We start from the raw sequence: 20747 nt of genomic DNA on the forward strand, positions 1-20747 counted from the left end.
GAACAGTCTCTCTACTATGGATTTAGACCTTCCATGTGCTGCCATTTGGTGCCCCCATACAAAACAGGTTCTAGAGGAGCTTCCCTGATACAGTGTGGAAACATGAGAAAAAAGAAACATAAAATCTATTTATGATAAAAAATGGACAGGTTTTCATCCGAGTCCTGGATCCAATTTTCATTTATTTTTGGTCCATGTGCCCATTTTCACCACCTGTGTGGCATCCATTTTTTGGCGCAAATGAAAATTAACTCATGGAGGGTTCTTCAACATCTCCCATCATTAATCAGTGAAAAACAGACTGCACACGGATGCACTATGGGGGCTTCTCTATGTGCTTTTATTTCAAAGGCTTATGCACGTGATAAATATATAGTAATGTAGCTAGGACAGAGTAATCCTTTTGCTACATATACATTAAATGGGCGTGTACTCAGAACTAAAGAACAGGAGAAGGACTTGAGTATTCTGGTAACAAGCCAGCTGAGCAGTAGCACTCAATGTCAAGCAGCAGTCGCAAAAGCAAACACGATTTTAATATGTATAAAAAGAGAGATAAAATCCCACGATCCCAATGTATTATTAATACTTTATAAATCACTGATGAGGCCACATCTAAAATATGGAATCCAGTTTTGGGCTCCACATTTTAAAAAGGATATTCAGAAAATAGAGTCAGTTCAACGACGGGCAACTAGATTATTACAAGGGATGGAAGGCCTTTTATATGATGACAGGTTGGAAAAGTTTGGTTGGTTCTGTTTAGAAAAAAAGATGTCTCAGAGGAGAGCTCATTTATATGTATAAATACATATGTGATCAATACAAAGGCCAGGCATATGACTTATTCCTTACAAAGACCATACTAAGGACCAGGGAGCACTCATTATGGGTGGAAGAAAGGTAATTCTGTCAGCTAAATAGGAAAGTGTTCTTTACAAATAGGGCAGTCAGACAGTCATACTGTAAAGATTGAAACTTGCAGGGCCAGCAGGTGGCCTTCACAATTTATAGAGGGTCATCAGTCGGTGGCCCCCACTATTTTTAGAGGGCCAGCAGCCATCTTGTGGACAGATGAGACCAAGAAAGAGTTTTAAGGTGAAGCACATCATTCTTCTGTTTACTGTAAATGAAATGAGGCCTACAAATAAAAGAACACGGTAGTTACAGTCAAACATGGTGGAGGTTCAAATTGTGTTATATTTATTAGGGTTTAGACACTTTTTAAACCTCGCTGGACACTTAAAAAGCAACTAGAAAAAAGCTTAGTACAACCAAAAGTCTGAAAAAACATGCATTTTTTTTTTAAATATTGTCATCTGTAATGGCAGACACACCATCAGTGCAGCATATGCAGCCGCATAGGGACCCAAGAGATGAAAACAATATCACTAGAACAGACTTCATAATTATAAAAAACAATCAAAGTCAAGGCCTTGTACAATTAGGTTAACAGGCCTGATATATTATGGACACTCCTTACATTAAACCTGAGACACCAAAAAACACGGAGTAAAGAGTCCATTTAAAAATTAGTACAAAGCTTTATCCGATAAATATTCCAAGACAGGTATATAAACACATGCATTTATACATATGAAGACAAGGTCAAGTAAACAGCGCAAGTGGTAGAAGGCTGGCTCATCCTACAAAAATGTATGGTGGACATGGGAAATGAACCATGCAAGGGTATTTGTATTATTAAAAAATACCATTAATAAAGTGCCAGTGCTCAGCATTTAATATAGTCCTAGCACAATGCATAGGATCACTGGAATAAGCACTATTGACCTAATTTGTATGTCTCACATCATCAAAGAAATCAGTTATAAGGGAAATTCCCAACCAGTTCCGCAATACATGTGTTCAGGATGCAGTATATGATTAAATCAGAGTTCTTGCCCATGGTCTAACACCAGGATGAGTCTGTCAGCAGCCCCAAAGCGCGTTTCATGTGGGCTTTCTCGGGGTACTGTACTAAACTGTGTGCTATCACCTACATAATATAGTGTTGACCCCAGGTTCACGTTATGCATTCACTCTCTGTTGCGCATGTGTAGTGAGGAGCGGCGCACTATTAGCGTTGTTTCCAGCTTCCCGTGTGATGCAGCGGGTAGAGGAAATGCCCTATGATGTCAATGACCCACACCCCGGGCGCTGTCGGCAATGCAGTTCGTATCATCACATAACAAGAAAACAGGACGTCACCTTGGTAACCCCCTGCGTATTCAGATACTACACTGCTAGGTCAGCCTTGACTCCTCCCTATCGCTTAAAGATGTGATTAATGAAATAATTTTTTTTTTCCTACTACCCCTTTTCTCCCTTTCTTCCTTCTCCTCTGAAAAAATGGTCAAAGCCTAGCCAATAGATATGGAGATAACACAGTGGTTTCAAACGAAAATATGAAAAGTAATATGATGAATGAGTAAAAAAGAATTATTTTATAGGTGAAAGAAAATGAAACCTGGTACAAAGAAAAATATATAGGAAAAAAGTGCAGCATGCATAAACATCACAATATAATCCAAACACAACTGCATGTATTACAGCAGGAAAAATAGTGCTAAAATGGAATCATTGAGTGCAGCAGACTACTACATCAATAATCCCACAACTATGACATTGTGATAATTATAAAAATATGTTTGGTCAAATGATTTTGACCTTGTGATAATTAATGATTAAACATTAAAAATATGATTATAGAGTGAGACTATCATATAAACAACCAACCAAAAAATATATTTCATATGTTAGATGTATTAGAGATATCCAGAGGAGAAATTTATCCCACGACAGGGAATACTTGAGATGTTTAGGAGTCATGGGGGGTTGTCAAGACTGTTTCTTAGGTTCACATGTTATCCTGTTGTCCATATTGTTGGATGCAAGATTACTTGCCGGCGAGTAAATAGATTCATCTTATAAATCTGGGGCCATTAGACAATAATAGACTAGGATAAAAAAGACAGACTCACACACAGAATAATTACACTAACGTTCAAAAGTTTGGGGTCACCCAGACAATTTTGTGCTTTCCATGAAAACTCATACTTTTATTAATCAAATGAGTTTCTGCTTCTCAGCATTGTATGGATAGATAGTATATCTGAGCAGATGGACTACCGAGCCCGTGAAAAAACGTGGCTCATACAACTTGACAAGGTTTTTAGTGAGTGGTCATGTGTAGTGTTGAGCGATACCATCCGATATCGTGAAATAGAGGATCGGATTGGATCGGACCGATACCCAAAAAGTATCGGATATCTCTGATTCCAATACCGGAAACCAATGCAAGTCATACATTCTTCATATTCTTCTTATTCAACTATTATTCTTCTTCATATTCTACTTCTTCATCTTCTTCCTATTCTTCTTCATCATATTCTTATTTGTGACAGGCATTCCTGTAGTTGTTATCTATAAAAGTTGGAAGATTACACCTTCCGTTCTGCCTGTCACAAAAGATTTACAACAGGATTTGTCCGCGTTCAGTTTGGCCTGCAGCAGCAGGCATTTTCCAGGGGCACCACAAGGAGGAACGGGCTCACCCCATACACTGCTTAGTCTTCTTCTGCTTATAATTTAGATAATATTTTTTGCTCTGATTTTTAGTCTTATGCTTAATGTTCTTCTGCTTTTTGTTCTTCTGCTTTTTGCTCTTCTGCTTCTTGGTCTTCTGTCTCTTGTTGTTCTGTATCTTGGTGGTTGTCTTCATGATCTTTGTCCTCTTGGTCATCTTCTTCAGGATCATCTTTTTGGTCTTCTTCGGGGTGGTCTTCCGGATTGTCGTCTTCAGGGTCATCATTTTTGTGGTCGTTGTCTTCTTCGGGGTGGTCTTCAGGGTCCTCGTCTTCAGGGTCGTCGTCAGGGAGATCCAGAGTGATAACCAAAAACCATTTCCAAAAGCTTGAACTTGGAAATGTAGCAGAAGGTACAAGAAGGCTGAGGAACTGCCGAGAACCAGCTGACGGTACTGGAACCCGGATGGGTAGCAGAAGCTGCAAGAGCCAATGGAACTAGCGAGGACCAGATGACGGTGCTGGAAGCCGGAGGGGCAGCAGAAGGAACAAGAGCCAATGGCACTACCGAGGACCAGCTGACGGTGCTGGAACCCGGTTACTAAGCAGGAGGTACCTGTGCTAGAAAGCACTACCAAGGACCAGCAGACGTTGCTGGAACTTGGATACCGAGAAGGAGGTACCTCAGCCAGAGGCACTGCCGAGAACCAGCTGACGGTGCTGGAACCCGGATGGGTAGCAGAAGGTACCCATGAAAAACAAAGTTGCAAGGCCGGGAGTCGGCCGCAGTTACCGAAACCCATAGTCCTACAGGGGGTGCTTGTCCTATTGGCATTACAGAACCAGCCTTTGTTGCCAGATCCCACAGCCCACATAGGAAGCCCATAAACTGCAGGCACCATAGACTCAGCTTAACCCGACCGCAACACGACAGGACAACGTATTGGTGGCAAAGTGGCATTGACACTACCCGGAAACAGCAGGCGTGCTGGAACCAGGCTGGGCAGGAGGGAGTACCTGTGCCAAAGACAATGCCGGGAAACATTTGGTGGTGCTGGAACCCAGGGAAAATACTACAAACAGAGTGGAGACAGAGGCCTAATTGGAGCATGTTTAAAATCTGTAGTTGTGTGAGTGTGGACAGAGCAGGAGAAATTGCCGGACACAGCTGGGGATCAGATGACATTTCTGAACCCCAATAACACTGGAGCATATGTTGACTGTGCAGATGGCACTTCTGAGCAGCAACTGGTGATGTTGGAGCCCAGGGTCAATCAGGGTGTAGGCTGAGGCCTAATTTCATCAAGTTTAATATCTGTTGTAGACTACTACTGATGGTGTTGGAGGCCAGGGTAAATACTAGAGACAGAGTGGAGCCAGAGGCCTAATTGGAGCAAGTTTGAAAATCAGTAGTAGTGTGAATGTGGAGACAGCAGTAGACATTGCCGGACACACAGCAGGGGAGCAGCTGGCGTTACTGAACCCCACTAACACAGGAGCTAGTGTTTTTCTCTGTGCAGACAGCATGTCTGAGCAGCAACTGGCGGTGTTGGAGCCCAGGTTCAATCAGGGTTTAGGCTGAGGCGTAATTGGAGCAAGTGTTATATCTGATGTAGTTTGAATGTGGAGGCAGCAGGAGACTTTGCCGGACACACAGCAGGGGAGCAACTGGCGTTACTGAACCCCACTAACACTGGAGCATGTGTTTTTCTCTGTGCAGACGGCACTTCTGAGCAACAACTGGCGGTGTTGGAGCCCAGGTTCAATCAGCTTTTAGGCTGAGGCCTAATTGGAGCAAGTTTTATATCTGATGTAGTTTGAATTTGGAGGCAGAAGGAGACTTTGCAGGACACACAGCAGGGGAGCAGCTGGCGTTACTGAACCCCAGTAACAAAGGAGCTAGTGTTTTTCTCTGTGCAGACGGCACTTCTGAGCAACAACTGGCGGTGTTGGAGCCCAGGGTCATTCATGGAGTAGGCTAAGGCCGAATTGGAGCAAGTTTAATTTCTGATGTTGGGATGAATGTGGAGGGAGCAGGAGATATTGCTGGACACATAGCAGGGGTGCAGCTGGCGTTGCTGAACCCCACTAACACTGGATCATGTGTTTTTCTCTGTGCAGACGGCACTTCTGAGCAACAACTGGCGGTGTTGGAGCCCAGGGATTACAGTTCAGGTGGTAGAAACATGGACACAACAGGAGACCTGGATACTGTTGCCAACCAATTATTTATTCAGGAGGAGGACTGGCAAATTCCGGCGAGATCCAGGCCTTGTTCATTTTCAGAAATGTAAGCCGGTCAACGTTATCGGAGGATAGTCGCGTGCGACGGTCTGTTAGTACACCACCGGCGCCACTAAAGACGCGTTCCGATAATACACTAGCAGCAGGGCAAGCCCGCACCTCCAATGCATACTGGCTAAGCTCTGGCCATGTATCCAGCTTAGAGACCAAAAACTTGAAGGGGGAAGAGCCGTCTTGGAGTACACTGAGAGGGCAAGACATGTAGTCTGTCACCATCTGACGGAAACGTTGCCTCCTGCTGACTGGAGCCGTCTGTGATGGTGTAGACATTTGTGGCGGGCACACAAAACTTTGCCACATTTGGGCCATACTGGTCTTGCCTTGTGCTGAGGCGCTGCCTCTGCTCCCTCTTTGTGCAGAGCTTCCTCCACTGCCACTATGCACAGAGCTGCTTTGTAAAGCACTAGCAGCACTGCTCTCGGGTGGAATGGAGAACATTATGGAATGCACCAGTGCGTCTTGGTACTCCCGCATTTTATGCTCCCGGTTCAACGGTGTTATGAGGCTTTGTAAGTTGTCCCGGTAGCGAGGATCTAGGAGTGTGTACACCCAATAATCAGCCGTGTAGAGAATGTGGGCGATGCGGCGGTCATTTCTCAGGCACTGCAGCATGAAATCAACCATGTGCTGCAGACTCCCAACTGGCCAAGAAACGCTGTCCCCTGCTTGAGGCGTCATTTCTGCCTGCTCTGCATCACCCCACCCTCGCTCTGCATTCTGACTACCAGAGCATTGTGTACCTCCCTCCTTTGGAGAGATGTCTTCCTCCTCCATTGACTCCTCCTCATCTTCCTCACAAAGTGTCCCATGCCTAGGCCTTTGTGAGGAACCACGTTGCGCAGACTGTCCAGAAGCAGATGGCATTTGTGACTCCTCATCCTCCACCTCTTCCAAAATCTCCTCCCTTAGTGCTTGCAGTGTTTTTTGAAGCAGGTAGATAAGGGGTACAGTCATGCTGACTAGTGCATCATCTGCACTCGCCATCCGCGTGGAATCATCGAAGGCATGCAAAACGTGGCAGATGTCTTTCATAGAGGCCCACTCAGTGGTGCTGAAGTGTGACCGGTGCACAGTGCGACTTGTTTGCGCCTGATGCAGCTGGTACTCCATTACTGCTGCCTGCTGCTCACACAACCGCTCCAACATATGTAACGTTGAATTCCACCTGGTGGGTAGGTCACATATGATGCGATGTTCTGGAAGGCGGAATCGGCGCTGCAGAGCTGCAATGCGCGATCTTGCCATGCTGCAACGCCGCAAGTGAGCGCACTCTATGTGGACCTTGTGCAGCAGTGCATCAAGATCCGGATAGTCCCTCAGAAAGCTCTGCACGACCAAGTTGAGCACATGTGCCAGACATGGGATGTGAGTGAGGTTGCCTAGGCCCAGAGCTGCCACCAGATTTCGTCCATTGTCACACACTACCAAGCCTGGCTGGAGATTCGCTGGCACAAACCACACGTCGCTCTCCTGCTTGATGGCATTCTAGAGCTCATGCGCTGTGTGGCTTTGATTCCCCAAAGAAATTAATTTCAGTACGGCCTGTTGACGTTTGGCCACGGCTGTGCTCATATCGGGTAAGCGTTCACGGGTGTATGTGGAGGTAGACCGTGACGGCTCCTGCAGCGCTGATTCAGAGGAACTGGAGTATGAGGAGGAGTCAATGTGTACAGACTGGATTCCTGCAATTCTTGGAGTTGGCAGAACATGTACAGCGCCACTCTCAAGATCTGTACCCGGCTCCACAACATTGACCCAATGGGCAGTGAGGGAAAGGTATCTTCCCTGTCCATGGTTACTGGTCCACGCATCGGTGGTCAGGTGGACTTTGCTACTGATGGCGTTTAGTAACGCATGTTTAATTTTTCCCTCCACATGCTTTTGCAGGGCAGGGACAGCTTGCCTGCTGAAATAAAAGTGGCTGGGCATGGGGTATTGTGGGACTGCCAATGCCATGAAGTTACGGAAGGATTCAGTCTCCACCAGCCTGAATGAGAGCATTTCAAGGGCCAGTAGTTTTGCAATGCCAGCATTCAGCGATGGCTGTAGAGTGGCCTGGGAGTGTGAGGATGACAGGGAACGTGGTGCTGTGGGTGGAATGTCACTGGGTCTCTGGACAACAGTGCCAGAGGTTCTTCCTTGGCGATCCTGTGAGGAAGCCGAGCCAGCTGTGTGTGAGCTGGAGGAAGAGGCTACAACACGAGCTGAAGAGGTGGTGCTGTAGGTTGGCCTACGTCTTCAGTGTGTCTTTGTAACTCCACCATGTGCTTGGTCCGCACATGTGTCCACATATTTGTGGTATTGAGGTTGCTGACACTTTTCCCTCTTTTGACTTTATGATTACACAGCTTGCATTTGACAAAGCAAATGTCATCTGGAACTTGTCAAAAAAGGACCATGCACTGCAAGTCCTGGGAGCGCCCGTTTTGGGTTTTGGAGGAGGAATGCTCCTAACGGATGCCGAAGTGGAGGCTACAGGCAACCAAGTCTGCCCCCTCCCTCTCCCTCCTGTTTTGGCCGTTCAGGGAATCTCTTCCTCAAAGCTGCTCCCACCACCTAACTGTTCCTCACGCCATGATGGGTCAAGGACCTCATCATCTACATTCCCCTCTTCAAACACCTGCTTCTCCTGGGTAGTCTCGCCAGCACAGTACGCACAGAAGGTGGCACCAGAGTCTCATCATCTGATGTGTACTGAGGTGTGCTGACCATAGGCACCGGCCCACCCTCCTCTTCAGATTCAGAGGGACAAAGCAGTTGCGCATCACTGCATACTCCCTCTTCTTCACATTCTAGAATGCTGCTTGGCTGGCACCCTGTTTCCAAGCCAAGAGATTCAGAGAACAGAAGTAGAGATGGCTCCTGTCCAGGGCTCTCTGACTGCCTGGGCAATTTGGCAGGTGGTGAAGAGACAGATGGTTGCTCTTCAGTGCTCTGGCCCTGAGAGGATGTGGAAGTAATTGAAGTCAATGTGTTAGCTGCCATCCATCCGACAACGGCTTCAATTTGTTCATCCCGCAGCAGTGGGGTACGGCGAGGTCCTATAAAGCTGTGCATAAAGGACTGTTGCCTGGTAAAACTGGGGGATGCTGAGTCACTGGTGCCCGCAGCAGGCAAAGAATCCCCATGTCCTCTTCCTGCTGAAACTCCACACCCACGACCACGTGCATTACTCCCTGCCTTCTTCATCTTGGTAGACTGATAAATATAGGCAGAAAAGTACAAAGGGGGGCTTAGTGTGCTTATTCCTGAACAGCTGCTAACAGGTATAAGAAACACTAATTTTATAAAATGTGTGGACTACACTTTAATATGAGCTAATGTGGCCTACACAACTGTCAAGTGGAGTGTTTGGTTAACTTTATTTACGTGTTTTTTTTTTCAAAAAAACAAAAAGTATGTGACCAAAGATGTGAAAGCGATAATATCACAAACTTTTTGGAGCTATTACAATGCAGGAAGGTAACCTACAATGTAAAGCTATTACAATGCAGGGAGGTAACCTACAATGCAATAGATGAGGCTCCAAAAAATAGTGTAATACTAATCTGGCTGCGGCTGCAGGGCACAAGCCAGCAAAAAGGCTCCTCTATCTACTCCTATATAGTGTTTGCAACCAACCAATGTACATGGATACGGATGGAAGCACACTAATAGGAGAAAAAAATCAGGAAAAATGAGCTGCAATAAAACAAAAAAAGGACTATGTATGAGGCAGTGACGCACGCTGAGCAGACTACAACCAGAGTTGTCTGCAGAATACACTACAACGTGAGCTGCACTCACACACAGAGACCTCACAGACAGCCGGGAACAGTGCAGAGAAGTGGGCACTAGCACTGAAAGGCTGCAGAAAGTCTCCGCTGTCTACTCCTATAGTGTTTGCAACCAATTTAGATGGATACGGATGGATGCACACTAATAGGAGAATTAATAAAAAATGAGCAGCAATAAAACAAAAATAAATATGTATGAGGCAGTGACGCACGCTGAGCGGCCTACAACCAGATGTGGCTGCAGGACACACTAGAGCGTGAGCTGCACTCACATAGACCATGCAGACAGCTGTGAACAGCGCTGCAAGGCAAAAGAAAGCTACAGTGATTGATAATGTAGCCTGGGTAAAGCACAATATTATATAGCAAATCGCTATCTCTAACTGTCCCTCAGAGTCTCGAACAGCTGCCTCTCCCTAACTGAATTCACAGCAGAGTGAACCCTAAATGGCGGAGGCGGCTTTTATAGTGCATCATGACATCATTTCTGCAGCCAATCACAGCCATGCCATTAGTTAACATGCCTACAAGCCTAACAGGATGTGCCCACACTTCTGAGGATTCCTCATTGGCTGAATCAAATCAAACTGGCTCATAGCATTATGGGAACTTCCGATTCCGGTATTCGATATGCAAAAAGTATCGGAACTCAGTATCGGAATTCCGATACTGCGAATATCGGCCGATACCCGATATTTGCGGTATCGGAATGCTCAACACTAGTCATGTGTGATTTTAGACACAAAATCCAGAGATACCCTGGAATTGGTGAATAATTTTAAAGAACTTCTGAACAAACACACCAGTTTATGATGGAACAAATAATTTCTTAGAAGATATATATCCCATGGCCTTATCCTGAGGGGGTTGCAGGTACAAAGATTCCCCTCAACAAAATGAAAGCGCTAGATGCTGAATTAAACTCCATACAGGATGAGATTAATAAACAATTGACACCGGACATGGTTAATAAGTTTAAAAATGACCTTGATCTTGATCTTCTTAAGTGACAAAATGATATTTTCCAGGGAAAAACAAAGAAATATCAAAGAGATCTGTCAGACAGAATAACCGTGTGTATAAGTGGAAGTGAGCAACTGGTATCTTGAGGTCTTCCCTGCATAATTGCTCAGTATCTTTTTCATCAATGTCCTCTACTGAGGACAAATCACATTTCTCTGATAGCTCCAAACCCATATGGGAGGGGAGGGAACCTGCAAAGGACAGCTGGCTTTAAGGGGGAAGATCTAATAACAAAAGAAAGATGACACCTTTATCTCAAAGGGATAAGAAAGCCAAAACAAACTTATTGGAGGTAATTAATTTATCTTCAAAAACAATTACTGAGACTCAGAGGGAGGTTTGGTGCCTTGGTTTGTCTTTTGTACCATGTAATTACTTTGATTATTTCACAGCCCTGAAGGAGCTAAAGGCCCCATCACACTAAGCGACTTACCAGCGATCCCGACACCGATATCAAGGTGTCAGGATCGCTAGTAAGTCGCTATGTGATCGCTGGTGAGCTGTCACACAGACAGCTTCACCAGCGATCAGCACAGTGATGCCGAGCGCCCGGCATCGCTGGCCATCCCTGTAAAAAATAGAATCAAAATAAAAAATATAGTTATTCTCACCTTCCGACGTCCCGTTCAGCCATCCTGCCTCTCTCCACGCTTCGGTCCCAGTGATCCTTTGCGAGAATGACCGCGAGATGTCACAGTCTCGAGGGATAACAAAGTCTTGCGGTCATTCGTGCAAAGGATCACTGGGACCGGAGCGTGGAGAGAGGCAGGATGGCTGAACGGGACGTCGGAAGGTGAGAATAACTATATTTTTTATTTTTTTTATTATTTTTTACACCTGATCGCTGGTCTCCCGCCTGTCACACACAGCGATGCGTGCTGGCCAGTGGGAGACCAGCGACCAAAGAAATGTCCAGAGGTTTCTTCCAGCGATCAGCGATACCGGCAGGGGGGCCGCTCGCTGATCGCTGTCACACACAGCGATCTCGCTGGTGAGATCGCTGTTACGTCACAAAAGTTGTGACTCAGCAGCGATCTCGCTACCGAGATCGCTTAGTGTGACGGGGCCTTTAATCTTTTCTCTCGCAAGTTGGTACTGAAGAAGCTTCATTCAAAATCGAACTCTAATACAGGGCAGAATAGTGCTGATGAAAAAGAAGCCATTGAGACCTTGGAGGAGCTGGAAAGGGAATCTTACCCAGGAACATTAGATATTCCACCACTGTTTTACTAAATCCACCACTTCCCCCCCACCTATCATTGTACCCACAGGTGGAAAATTTCACCAAATTGGTATCTGAAGAATTTAAAACAATTAACAATTTTGGGAGAAAAGATAATCTTACGAGCTCACAGGGTCAGGCTGCTGAAGAATTAAAATCAATGGATGGTGTTGTGATAAAATCAGCCGATAAGGGGGAAAACGTGGTAATTTGGTCGGTGGAAAAATATGAGAGGGAATCTTTCAAACAGATATGTAACTATGACACCTATATACCGCTCTCACAAAATCCAGCACTAGCTTTCAGGGAAGAACTCAAAATTATTCTGAAAATGGACTTTGAGAGGGGAATTATTTCCAAGAAGACTGCTGAGGGTCTGCTGGTTAAGTTTTCTGTTGTTCCCACTGTCTACGTTCTCACCAAGGTCCACAAGGATTCGATCAACCCTCCAGGGCGTCCTATTTTCTCTAGCATAGGAGGGCTATGCGACCTGGTGTGTAAATTCTTGGAACACTATCTGCGCCCACAAGTGGAGATATTGTCCTTCTATGTCAGGGACACTACAGATGGTGTGAAACACCTTGATGGTTTGCACTTAGAATTAGACATGCTTCTCATCACAGCATAGAGGAGCTTTATACGAGTATTCACTATGAGGATGGACTGGAAGCGGCTAGCTTCTTTTTAGAATCCAGCAATCTTGGAGCAGATACTAGGGGCTTGGTGTTGGAGTTGTTGCAGCTCATCCTAACATACAATTACGTTACGTTCAAGGATCAGTTATTCTTGCAAAGATGGGGTACAGCAATGGGAGCGGTGTGTGCACCATCTTTTGAAAATCTATTCTTGGGGTACTGGGAGAGAGATGTCTTCCCAGATGATGCACACGTCACCCCCCCAGATCCTTGAATACATTAGTTCAAATATATCGATGATATTCTGTTTATCTGGCATGATAAGGCCAGTGATTTATCAAACTTTATGTCAGGCTTGAACTGTAATGACTCCAACATCAAGCTTACATATGCTTACCACCATAAGGAGATTGCCTCCTGGACATCATGGTACAGGTCCAAAATGATAGTCTCATCTACACAGATGTTTTTCAAAAGAAGACTTCAGCCAATACATTGCTCAATACAATACATTTGTACCTCGGATCAACTCTTTGAGAGTCAGACAGTGGACCTTGGGGAGAGATTTGTGGAGTGGGATACAGCAGAAGAAACATCAAGAGGGGATATCTCAGGGCCAAAAAAACTCAAGAAATGATCTCCTTTCATCTAAGAAAAGAAAAAGTGGTGATTATATGGCTTGCTTCATATTCACCTATAACCACCACTGGGATGTGATGAGAAAAATTCTCCACAAACATTGGTCGATATTAAGAACCAAAACTACCTTATCAAAGTATATCCCAGAGCTACCTCTCATGATGACACGCAAGAGCAACAATTTAAAGTGTTTCATTGTAACAGCCACTCTGTGGCTAAACCCCCTAACCTGTTGTGAGTTCATTTTACCCTTCACCATTGAGGTCTGATGAACTCCCTCTTCAGGTGAAGGAAGGTAGTGAGGCTGATTACCAAGCACCTGGGCAGGATGATGATGATTGGGTGACGGGAATTACTGACTGGATATAAGGCAGCCGACGCCCTTCTGCCTTGCTGGTGATCTCTCTGAGGGATTCTAGGAGACCAGTCTGATTCCTGCTCCTCAAAAGCTAAGTTTTCTGCTCTACTTTTTGCATTTGTGTTTGGTTTTGCTTTGCATTGTTTTCCTTGATTTCTGCCATTCCCTGCTGGGGTGAGCTGAATTCCTTTTTGCTCTGTCTTCAGAAAATACCTGAGTACTGATATAGTCTTTTGAAGCCTAGCGTCTTCAGGGCTTTTTTCCCTATCAGCTGTTGGCTCTTGTTTTGATAGGGTTTTGGCGGATTACAGACAGCAGCTTTTCTATCCTGTCCTATCCAGTTAGCTTGGGCCCCATCATTTGCTCAGCCTATCTTTCTATCTGTGTGAGTGTTTTTTCATCTTGCTTCACCGTCATTATATGTTGGGGGCTGCCTATTGCTTTGGGGTCTGCTCTGGGGCAGTTTAGATTTCCCTTTCTGTCTTTAGGCTATTTAGTTCTCCGGCTGTGATCGAGGGGTCTAGGGCACCGTAGGAACCCCCCACGGCTACTGCTAGTTGTTGTTGATAGGTTCAGGGGTCTGCAATCCGATAGCTGCCAACTTCTCTGGTTTTCTGGACTTAGCTAGTATTTCTGTTTTTGCCTCCTACAGTGACTCATTCATAACAGAATCACCAGCCATACCGCAGATCCTAGGGTACTCAATAGCAGGAAAGAATTGTAAAAAAAAAAAGTGTGTATATTTTTTCCTCTATATCTCTGAGGCCGTAGGGGGAATTTTTTTTCTCTCAATGGAGATAAAGCAATTGTCTGATCGTGTGGAGCAGCTCGCTGCGGAAGTGTGGGGAATTTACGTCTACCTTGCTCATTCACATGCTGCTGAACCAAAGATCCCTACTCCTGATGTGTTTTTTGGGGATCGGTCTAAATTTTTGAATTTCAAAAATAATTGTAAATTATTTTTTGCCTTAAAGCCTAACTCGTCAGGGAGCTCCGCGCAGCAGGTTAAAATTGTCATCTCTTTGCTGCGTTGCTATCCCCAGGATTGGGCGTTTTCTTTGAAACCAGTTGATCCTATTCTGACTAATGTGAACGCATTTTTTCAAGCCTTGGGGTTGTTGTATGATAAACCTAATGCTATTGATCAGGCTGAAAAGACTCTGTTGGCATTGAGCCAGGGTCGAGATTCTGCAGAATTGTCCTGTCAAAAATTCCGAAAGTGGGCAGTCCTTACTACCTGGAATGATAATGCCTTGGCAGCTCTCTTTCGGAAGGGTTTGTCAGAAGCCGTAAAAGATTCTATGGTGGGATTTCCTGTTCCCTCTAGTCTTGACGATTCTATGTCATTAGCCATTCATGTTGATCGGCGTTTACGTGAACGCAGGACTGCACGAGAGGTGTTGCCACCTGTTGAACAAATGTCTGAACCTATGCAATGTGATAGAGTTTTGTCCAGGGAGCAACGTCAGGAGTTCAGAAGGCGTAATAAGCTGTGTTTTTTTTGTGGAGATGCCTCGCATATTATTTCTGTCTGTCCTAAACGAGAGAAACGTTTTGCACACACGTTTTCTGTGGGTGGTGTTCAACCTAAGTTTCTTCTGGCAATTACTCTGATCTGCTCCCTGTCCACATTTTCCACCAAGGCTTTTGTGGATTCGGGAGCAGCCCTGAACCTAATGGACTTGGATTTTGCTAAACGTTGTGGATTTCCTATGACACCTCTGCGGACGCCTATCCCTTTGAGGGGGATTGATGCTACTCCATTGGCGAAAAATAAACCTCAGTTTTGGACCCAGGTGGTAATGCGGGTCGCCCCAGACCATCAAGAAAATTGCAGATATTGGTGTTGCATAATTTGCATGATACCATTGTTCTGGGGTTTCCCTGGTTGCAAATTCATAATCCAGTTTTGGATTGGAAATCTGTGTCTGTGGTGAGTTGGGGTTGTCGGTGTGCCCTTAGTGAGGCTCCGGTTTTTTCCACCTCTCCTCAGTCGCATGATGTTCCTGACTATTTGGTGGATTTTTATGATGTATTTAGTGAGAATGAGTCTGTGTCTTTGCCTCCTCATAGGAGTTATGACTGTGCAATTGAACTGAGCCCGAGGCTATGTGATCCTACATTAAGGAGGCGTTGGAGAAGGGTCATATTAGACCATCCTCTTCACCCTTAGGTGCTGTTTTTTTTTTCGTGGCCGAAAAGGATGGTTCATTAAGGCCTTGTATTGATTATCGTGCCCTCAACAAAATTACTATTAAATATCAGTATCCGTTACCCCTGATTTCGGATCTATTCTCCAGAGTTAAAGGTGCTTGCTGGTTTACCAAGCTTGACCTCAGGGGGGCGTATAATCTTATCCGTATTAAGCATGGGGATGAATGGAAGACGGCGTTTAATACTCCGGAGGGACATTTTGATTACCTGGTGATGCCTTTTGGGCTCACTAATGCCCCTTCTGTCTTCCAGTGCTTCATGAACGATATTTTCCGAGACTTTGTGGATAAATTTTTGATTATCTATCAGGATGATATTTTGATCTTCTCCAAGGATTGGGATTCTCATGTGGAACATGTTCGGACTGTGTTCCGTATCTTGAGGGAGAATTCCCTGTATGTCAAAGGATCGAAATGCCTTTTTGGGGTACAGAGGATTTCTTTTTTGGGATTTATTTTGTCTCTGTCAACTATTGAAATGGACCCGGCCAAGGTACAGGCCATTTATGATTGGGTTCAGCCCACTTCTTTGAAGGCCCTCCAGAAGTTTTTGGGTTTTGCTAATTTTTATCGGAAATTTATAGCAAAATTTTCTAGTATTGCCAAGCCATTGACTGATCTGACTAAGAAGGGTGCTGATGTGTTGAATTGGTCTCCGGAAGCTGTTTCTTCCTTTCAGGAGCTGAAGCGAAGATTCACTTCTGCCCCGGTTTTGCGGCAACCTGATGTCTCACTCCCGTTCCAGGTAGAGGTGGACGCTTCTGAGATTGGTGCAGGAGCTGTTTTGTCCCAAAAGGATCCTGTAACATCTAAAATGAATCCCTGTGCTTTCTTTTCCCGAAAGTTCTCTCCATCTGAACGTAACTATGATGTGGGGAATCGGGAACTGTTAGCCATGAAATGGGCATTTGAGGAGTGGAGACATTGGTTGGAGGGAGCTAAATATCAAGTCGTGGTCCTCACTGACCACAAGAATTTGATTTACCTGGAGTCGGCCAAATGCTTGAACCCTAGACAGGCTAGGTGGGCCTTGTTTTTTACACGTTTTGATTTTGTGGTCTCTTTTCTTCCTGGCACTAAGAATGTCAAGGCTGACGCCCTCTCTAGGAGCTTCTTTGCTGATTCTCTTGTGGTGACCAAGCCGGCTACCATCTTAGGCGAAGGGGTAGTTCTTTCTGCCATCTTGCCCGATTTGAGACGTGCTTTGGAAGAGTTCCAGGAGGACAAACCTGAGCGTTGTCCCAGTGGAAAGTTGTATGTTCCTGACCAGTGGAAGAAGAGAGTGATGTCTGAAGTTCATTGCTCTGCATTGGCTGGTCATCCAGGTATTTTTGGTACTAGAGATCTGGTGAGTCAGTCTTTTTGGTGGCCCGCCTTGTCTCGTGATGTCAGGAATTTTGTGCAGTCCTGTGGGACTTGCTCCCGGTCTAAACCTTGTTCTCGCTCTAGTGGGTTGTTGATGCCTTTGCCGTTTCCCAGGAGGCCATGGACCCATATTTCAATGGATTTCATCTCTGATATGCCTGTCTCTCAGAGAATGACTGTTATTTGGGTGATTTGTGATAGGTTTTCTAAGATGGTTCATCTTGTACCACTCCCTAAGTTGCCATCTTCCTCTGAGTTGGTGCCCCTGTTTTTGCAACAGGTGGTTCGCTTGCATGGGATTCCTGAGAACATTGTATCTGACAGAGGAGTTCAGTTTGTGTCTAGATTTTGGAGGACTTTCTGTTCCAAGCTGGGAATTTAGTTGTCCTTCACCTCTGCTTTTCACCCTCAGACCAATGGGCAGACGGAGAGAAAAAAACAGACCTTGGAGTCGTATTTGAGATGTTTTATTTCCGCTGATCAGGATGATTGGGTTTCATTTTTGCCCTTGGCCGAATTTGCTTTAAATAATAGAGCTAGTTCTGCCAGTTTGATGTCACCTTTTTTTTGTAACTTTGGGTTTCATCCTCGATTTTCTTCAGGGCAGGGGGAGCCTTCTGCCTGCCCAGGAGTTGACACTGTGGTGGAGAGAATGCACCAGATCTGGGACCAAGTGGTGGGTAAGCTATCTCTCTCCCAGGAAAAGGCCCAGCGGTTTTCCAACCGACATAGGACCATTGGTCCCCAGTTTAAGGTTGGTGATATGGTTTGGTTATCATCAAAAAATATCGCTATGAAGGTGGCTTCTCCTAAGTTTAAGCCTAGATTTATTGGACCTTACAAGATTTTGGAGATTATTAATCCGGTCTCTTTTCGTTTGGCTCTTCCTGTTACATTTAAAATCCATAATGTGTTTCATAAGTCCTTGTTGAAGAGGTTTGTTGAACCAGTAGTTCCTGGGGTGGCACCTCCGGACCCTGTACTGGTTGAAGGTAACATGGAATATGAGGTAGAGAAGATACTGGATTCCTGTCTGGCAAGACGGAGACTCCAGTATTTGGTTAAGTGGAAGGGTTATGGTCAGGAGGATAATTCCTGAGTCTCTTCCTCTGATATTCATGCCAGAAGATTGGTGCGTGCCTTTCATCGGGCTCACCCTGATCGCCCTGGTGGCGTGGATGAGGGTTCGGTGACCCCTTCTCAAGGGGGAGGTACTGTTGTGAGTTCATTTTCCCCTTCACCATTGAGGTCTGATGAACTCCCTCTTCTGGTGAAGGAAGGTAGTGAGGCTGATTACCAAGCACCTGGGTAGGATGATGATGACTGGGTGACGGGAATTACTGACTGGATATAAGGCAGCCGACGCCCTTCTGCCTTGCTGGTGATCTCTCTGAAGGATTCTAGGAGACCAGTCTGATTCCTGCTCCTCAAAAGCTAAGTTTTCTGCTCTACTTTTTGCATTTGTGTTTGGTTTTGTTTTGCATTGTTTTCCTTGATTTCTGCCATTCCCTGCTGGGGTGAGCTGAATTCCTTTTTGCTCTGTCTTCAGAAAATACCTGAGTACTGATATAGTCTTTTGAAGCCTAGCGTCTTCAGGGCTTTTTTCCCTATCAGCTGTTGGCTCTTGTTTTGATAGGGTTTTGGCGGATTACAGACAGCAGCTTTTCTATCCTGTCCTATCTAGTTAGCTTGGGCCCCATCATTTGCTCAGCCTATCTTTCTATCTGTGTGAGTGTTTTTTCATCTTGCTTCACCATCATTATACGTTGGGGGCTGTCTATTGCTTTGGGGTCTGCTCTGGGGCAGTTTAGATTTCCCTTTCTGTCTTTAGGCTATGTAGTTCTCCGGCTGTGATCGAGGGGTCTAGGGCACCGTAGGAACCCCCCACAGCTACTGCTAGTTGTTGTTGATAGGTTCAGGGGTCTGCAATCCGATAGCTGCCAACTTCTCTGGTTTTCTGGACTTACCTAGTATTTCTGTTTTTGCCTCCTACGGTGACTCATTCATAACAGAATCACCAGCCATACCGCAGATCCTAGGGTACTCAATGGCAGGAAATAATTGTAAAAAAAAAAAAGTGTGTATATTTTTTCCTCTATATCTCTTAGGCCGTAGGGGGAATTTTTTTTCTCTCAATGGAGATAAAGCAATTGTCTGATCGTGTGGAGCAGCTCGCTGCGGAAGTGTGGGGAATTTCCGCCTACCTTGCTCATTCACATGCTGCTGAACCAAAGATCCCTACTCCTGATGTGTTTTTTGGGGATCGGTCTAAATTTTTGAATTTCAAAAATAATTGTAAATTATTTTTTGCCTTCAAGTCTAACTCCTCAGGGAGCTCCGCACAGAAGGTTAAAATTGTCATCTCTTTGCTGCGTTGCTATCCCCAGGATTGGGCGTTTTCTTTGAAACCAGTTGATCCTATTCTGACTAATGTGAACGCATTTTTTCAAGCCTTGGGGTTGTTGTATGACGTACCTAATGCTATTGATCAGGCTGAAAAGACCCTGTTGGCATTGAGCCAGGGTCGAGATTCTGCAGAATTGTACTGTCAAAAATTCCGAAAGTGGGCGGTACTTACTACCTGGAATGATAATGCCTTGGCAGCTCTCTTTCGGAAGGGTTTGTTAGAAGCCGTAAAAGATACTATGGTGGGATTTCCTGTTCCCTCTGGTCTTGACGATTCTATGTCATTAGCCATTCAGGTTGATCGGCGTTTACGTGAACGCAGGACTGCACGAGAGGTGTTGCCACCTGTTGAACAAATGTCTGAACCTATGCAATGTGATAGAGTTTTGTCCAGGGAGCAACGTCAGGAGTTCAGAAGGCGTAATAAGCTGTGGTTTTTTTGTGGAGATGCCTCGCATATTATTTCTGTCTGTCCTAAATGAGAGAAACGTTTTGCACACACGTTTTCTGTGGGTGGTGTTCAACCTAAGTTTCTTCTGGCAATTACTCTGATCTGCTCCGTGTCCACATTTTCCGCCAAGGCTTTTGTGGATTCGGGAGCAGCCCTGAACCTAATGGACTTGGATTTTGCTAAACGTTGTGGATTTCCTCTGACACCTCTGCGGACGCCTATCCCTTTGAGGGGGATTGATGCTACTCCTTTGGCGAAAAATAAACCTCAGTTTTGGACCCAGGTGGTAATTCGGGTCGCCCCAGACCATCAAGAAAATTGCAGATATTGGTGTTGCATAATTTGCATGATACCATTGTTCTGGGGTTTCCCTGGTTGCAAATTCATAATCCAGTTTTAGATTGGAAATCTGTGTCTGTGGTGAGTTGGGGTTGTCGGTGTGCCCTTAGTGAGGCTCCGGTTTTTTCCACCTCTCCTCAGTCGCATGATGTTCCTGACTATTTGGTGGATTTTTATGATGTATTTAGTGAGAATGAGTCTGCGTCTTTGCCTCCTCATAGGAGTTATGACTGTGCAATTGAACTGAGCCCGAGGCTATGCGATCCTACATTAAGGAGGCGTTGGAGAAGGGTCATATTAGACCATCCTCTTCACCCTTAGGTGCTGTTTTTTTTTTCGTGGCCAAAATGGATGGTTCATTAAGGCCTTGTATTGATTATCGTGCCCTCAACAAAATTACTATTAAATATCAGTATCCGTTACCCCTGATTTCGGATCTATTCTCCAGAGTTAAAGGTGCTTGCTGGTTTACCAAGCTTGACCTCAGGGGGC

The sequence above is a fragment of the Dendrobates tinctorius genome, unplaced genomic scaffold (genome assembly GCF_039654945.1).
Source record: "Dendrobates tinctorius isolate UK_male_01 unplaced genomic scaffold, ASM3965494v1 ptg000246l, whole genome shotgun sequence".
NCBI lineage: Eukaryota > Metazoa > Chordata > Amphibia > Anura > Dendrobatidae > Dendrobates > Dendrobates tinctorius.